Source organism: Pinus tabuliformis, chromosome 2_2, assembly GCF_031772625.1.
Source record: "Pinus tabuliformis cultivar Carrire ecotype Pingquan chromosome 2_2, CPIR1, whole genome shotgun sequence".
NCBI classification, from domain to species: domain Eukaryota; kingdom Viridiplantae; phylum Streptophyta; class Pinopsida; order Pinales; family Pinaceae; genus Pinus; species Pinus tabuliformis.
In genome coordinates this window covers 288,482,265-288,488,264 of record NC_142300.1, presented here as the reverse complement: position 1 = coordinate 288,488,264, position 6,000 = coordinate 288,482,265, and positions in this window count along the sequence as shown.

Here is a 6,000-nt window from a genome sequence, read left to right as displayed (position 1 = left end):
GTGAACCTCAAAAGGCAAACTTCTAAGAAAGATCAACATAAAATAAACTGAATGAACTTAATAACGGTTTGTAACATAACGCACAACATAGAGGTCTAGGCTAGAGACGTGTTCCGACGTCGTAAAACCTGGTATCTATTGGCCTCGCTGATGGTTGGGTGATTCCTCCTGAGGGACCAAAAGTGCCAGTACGGATTGTGCTCCCACGTACCGTCGCATATATATTGGGAGACCCCTATAGGCTTAAAACCTTTATCCTTAGGAAGTCGTGTCGACCGCCCTACTGATCGCAATGCACCGAACACAGCATTCGGGAAGATTGACTGCCGTACCATAAAACGTATTATGCAGTTTTGTGATTGGTTTGGCACACCCTCCACCTAAATCTCTAGAGCAGTTCCTTTTGGCCTTTTTCAGACTCTATAACAGAAAAAGTCCATCCGAGCATTTGTCACTTCGGGCTCGTTAAAACATCGAAGGCGACTAGAGTCATCTTTTGTTTTTTCTCGACTCTTTAAAATTGAAAAAACAAGTTGTGTCTAAAGCGTCATTAAAATTTATTTTAACGGAATAATAAATCACCCTTATTCCCGCGTTGATCTTTCAGTTGGGAAAATGGAGCCCTCCAACCAAGGAATTCCCCTTGGTGGAAGTCCTAATCCCTTCTCCTCTTGGGGAGATGTTGGAGCGCCCCATATGGCCACATTGTCGCTTCCAGGACTGACAATCGGCTTGCCTGTCTGGCTCTTCTCAACTAATGTTGTTCAAAACACCACTACTCCTGAACAATCGAATCAGCAGTTAGACCAGTCCAGAGCTGCCCACCAGCCTTCCACTTCCTCTAACTCTTCCTCTCCTCCTTCCTCTTCGCGTGATGGAGCTGGCAAAGCTAAAAGCCAAGCTCCTAAGGAGAAGAAGGAAAAGAAGAAGAAAGAGAAAAAGAAGAAGGAGCCAAAAGCGACTGGGGGCAAACGAATGGCATCTAACGAAAATCCACACACTGCACTGACCAGGCCTAAATCGCCATGTGTCATATGCAAGGGAGACCACTTTCACAGAGATTGTCCTTGCATCCCTCGGATACTAAGGAACTGGTCTCCCCGCTTGCACAATTTGGTGGCGTCAACCTCTGATAGCCATGTCGACAGCACACCATCAACTAGTGAAAGTGAAGCCACAGGACAGAGAGGGAAAGCTAGATTTCCCTGCAAACTGTGTGAAGGCGACCATGCCATCCACCGTTGTCCCTTCTTAGATGAGGCTAAAAGAGTTTTGGAAGATCGCCCGGTTTTACCAGCGCGACTTCCTCCTGGATATCAAAAACTCCTGCCAAGTCCTTCACCAGTTGAGAACCCGTCTGGCCCGCTCAGGTGGTCAGCCGAAGCACCTATCATTGAGGATGAACCGTCCGAATCCATACCTGACGAAAGTCAAAAGGTCGAGGTGGCAGTTGACCCGGTCTTGCCTTCAGAGGTTCTATCTTCGAATGATACCATCACATAAGAGAATAAAGACGACACCGTCCAAATTCTCTTCATCAACACAGACTTCGACGAACAAGGGGGCAATTTGCCCATTCCTTTATCGCAGGAAGGAACCTCGTCAGAGTCATACCCGGCCGTATATTCGGTCCCACCACCAAGCAACCTAGTTGTATCCTTTGACTAGAATCAACTAGGCAGACCCCGCTTACCAGCAAGCATACCATTCAGAATTATCGTTCAAATATACAGAATGGTAATGGCTGGAACCATCATTGATGAGGGGGCATCTGTGAGTATCCTTTCCTCTATTGCTTGGAAAGCGCTTGGTTCGCCAGCGCTTTGGCCTGAAATGAGAAATCTGACAAGCTTCGATAAAGGAACCAGTTGACCTTTAGGGATCCTCCCCAATGTGCCTATCACATTGAAAGGGAAGACCGTTCAAATGAACGTGATGGTCGTTCAAGGACCCTTGGATTATAACCTACTCCTTGGACGAGACTATATATATTGCATGGGAGCCATCGTCTCCTCACTCTTTAGAGTAATGTGTTTTCCGCACGAAGGAAGAATGGTCAAGCTCGTGGATCAACTTTCATTCCCCGGATCACGCATCGCAAATAGTCATATACCATCCCTAAATGGTCTCTTCGCTCAAGAAATGTCTCAACCCACGGTCCGTCCTCCCGATGAGCGCGATTAATCCGGAAGGATATGACTGGAACCCAGGGAGCATGCGTCCTGGTTTGCTTCGGCAGGAAAACTTTGGGTATAGAGTAGGTTTCCGCGGGAGAATATGACTAGTCTGTACCCCGTCCGTGGTTGGAAGAGGGGTTATTCTAGAATAAGATTCTCTTGTCAAAGTTATGTGTTTGGCGCTCGTTGTCACTCACCTTTGTCTATTTCGGTAGACATCGCCGAAGAAGTGTTTTGTTTGGGGTGCAAATAGAACAATCTTTGGGTAACCTGTAAGAGGTAGGCTTCTCTCGGTAAAACAAATGTTTTGGCGGAAGATGAAGTAGGGGTAACCTTGAAACTCTGTTTTATGCCTGGGGGCATGCAAACCTTTTGGAGTGCAAGCAAAGAGCGGTTATTTATCTGTTTTTTGGATTAGTCGTTTCCTAACTTGCATAAAGAAAGGATGCGGAGCAAAGCTTTGTAAGATGAAGCTCCATAAAAAATAGAATCTTAATGAGACATTCTTATCATATGACTGGATTAATCGAGCAGTTTTAGCACACAGTTCATGCTCGTTAAAAAATAAACGCAAGATCCAAGCAGTTTTAGCGCATAGTTTATGCTCGTTAAAAAATAAACATAAGATTGAGCAAATGTTGCCACCCGCGTTTAAGCTCGTTAAAAAATGAACTATTCCGGTAAATAACCACCGTGAATGTAATATCATCAGCCATTAAAGCCTTGGTCGTGTTTGCCCATCACCTCCACTTTTCCATTGGCCGATCATTCACCTCCATATGATTGTTTACCCATTTTGAGGAACAGCTCGATAAAGTGACCGGAAGAGCTATCCCTCCTCTAGATTTTAATCTTTTTGGACCTGAGGGATTATTGCACAAAAAGATCGAGCGCTTGTTTTATTCGACTCGTTAAAGATATCGAAAATCCATCCCTTCTGTATTGTTTTATACTTTTTCGGACTTAAGGGATTAGATGACGAAAAAGGACTTTTGGAGTTAACTTTACGTACCTTTTCAGACTCTCTAAAGATGAAAAGGACCGAGTTATCCTTGTCGTTAGACTCGTTAAATGCATGAAATAGCGACAAACTCGTCTTTAGACGAGAACGAGTTTCACTATCGCTAGGCTCGTTAAAACATAGCGATGGGCTTGCCCGAAGGGCAAGTTATAGAACAAGCATATGTTATCCTCCTCAAGATTGACAAAAATAAAGAGGTACTGGTCAGCAATGACTGGGGAAAAATTGGGAGAAACTCAAGAAAACTTTGATGGTAGCAAGTCGCTCTTGAACATGACACTTTTCCTCCGTACCACAATCGGGTTGGGTTGTTTCATTCACCGGTCACATCACCATGGTCTCGCCATACCATCCATATTTGGGGTAATGCTACCGATCCATCGCATAAGTGTCGCCATATGTTCAAGAGAAGTCGTTCAGAGAAGTCACCTGTGTCCCATCCACTACCATACATTATACTCTTTCATGACCGCCACCCTGAATCATATGTCATCAGATCGTTTTCACCTCCATCAAAATCATTAGCTCAGTTCCGTGTCATTGATGTGGGATTCATTAAGGCCCTCCTTTGACGGATCACTTCTTGTCGACATCAGCTCATTATCCAAGAAGTTGATCTAGGAACACCCCCTTCTGTACTTTGAAGCTTGCATGCCTCAATGGCAAGTTTCTCACTTCCGGCGACAGGTACACATCAATGACCTTCGACCGAAAGATTTTGCGTGGTGTTCGACGCCAAGTCCTCTATTCACACCACGTGAATTGTACTGCAGTACCTTGAGGGTCATCTTCATTATCGGTGATTCCTCTCGCGCTTGTTAACAGTTTACATCATTGACTGGTAATCAAGCGATGTCTTTCCATGTTCGACTTCAGAGCAATTCTCACATGGATCGACTTGTACTTAGAGTGAAGATCGGACGAGATTGAAGACCCCGGATCTAGTTTCATCCATCTGGGCTGCGATATATATTCAGAAAATAAAGACATAGAAATGTACAGCTTTATAGCACAGATAATCATCCTACCAAAAGGATGATGGCTCTATCAGAATCATCAGTCTATCATCAGACGATTGTCTGTTATATGTACATGAAAATGAATTTATAAAGCTGAGCATGGGAATGCCCGTCTCAGCTAGATCGTGAAAAAAGTATGAAAATAATGTATCGTATTGTATTGTATTACAGGTCTCCTCCCAGCATTGAAAGAACTTCGGATCCTCCTAATAAAGCATTTCACCCGATAAACGGCCTCATACTTTAGGGGGAAACTGTTATAGACATTTTTGTGCCTTACAGTTATAAGCATGAAATGTCCATAATCCAAGGGATCCAAAGTCCCTAAACATGTTGTTCCTACCCCTAGAGGAACAAGGCTAACAAACCACAGCAATTCACAAAAGTTCTCCACCAAAAACTGCTCAAAAACAAGTCAATTCAGAATCAATTCAGAGGCTCCACTAGCTGCCTGCGTTGAAATGCAGAGGCTACACTAGCTAGTTGCATTGCAACGCAGGTGGAAGCACTACCAAGGTGCGCTGAGCGGGAAATGACAAATGGCAGGGTCCTTTGTGCGAGGTGTAAAGACTGTGGAAGCTTCCAGAATCTTCCTCCATGACACTTGCCTTGATGAGTTCGACTAAGTGATGAGTAAGAGGCTCTTAGTCTCCAAGTGGAAGCAAGAACTGACAGAGGGAGAGGACACTAGTCAGATCTCAAGCTGACTCATCCTCTCTCCAAACATCTATATATGGATCTCTCCTCCATGAGATCCAGGAGGCTGGAATTTTGTACTTTGCAGAGAATTGCTGTTGGTTTGAGATTGAGATTAGTACATTGGGTGATTTATGCTTTGTTGGAGGAGAGGAAGGGATTCCTTTGCTGGGAGGTAGATGCTGGATCGGAACTCACTTGGTTGTATCTCCTCTTGGACTTTGTTATCATATCAATAAACGATTTGAGTTTCTCCTACATGTTTTATACCAATGATGTTTTGTTATGCTTACATGTTTAGCTTAATATGATCTTGAGCTTTTTATGAATGTATATCTGTATCTTTGTGTAGTTTCTCTCTCTTGTGATCTTGCAGGAATTCGGTGAAGCTGGGCCGGTGAAGGAGCAAGAAGCTGGGAGCTACTGAAGAGAGGAGTTATTTGGATCGACAAACTAGCGGAAGGTACAGGTTAGTTAGATCCTTCTTCCTTACTTACATTTCATAAAGAAGAATACTCAAATAAGTTTACCTGTTTGTTGCTAAGGCACTATCACCTCTTAGAGTGGGATAGGGGCATTCCGTATTGGATACTTTTCCCAACAACAGCTACTATGTTGTCTTGGATCAGGATTCTGTCCAGTCTTTCTTTTATGTTACTTTTACCCACTCTCTTGTTATTCCAGGTATATTTTCCATTGTTTGGAGGAATATCCAGAAGGCTATACTGTTCCATTATTTCTTCTAAAGAGTTCCTAGATGGATCCACTTGAAAGTTTCTTCCAAACTTTTCCTCTATACTTCTAACCAGATTTAAATCTCCTCCTAAAATTATTTTTCTAGCTTGTGTTTCTTGTAATACTTCCTTTATTGTTGCCCAACATTGTTCTTTCTCCTTATAGTGGTTGGGGGCATATATATTTATCACCCTGTATTTATCTTTTGCGTTGATCCTCCTAAGATTCGTTAAAATCCAGTGTTGCCCTATTTTTCCCCATTAATTCCCACCTTGCTTTTTTCCAGATTGTGCATATGCCTCTTGATCCTCCAATTGCCTAGATTTCTTCCCCTTCATATTGCCTGAACTTT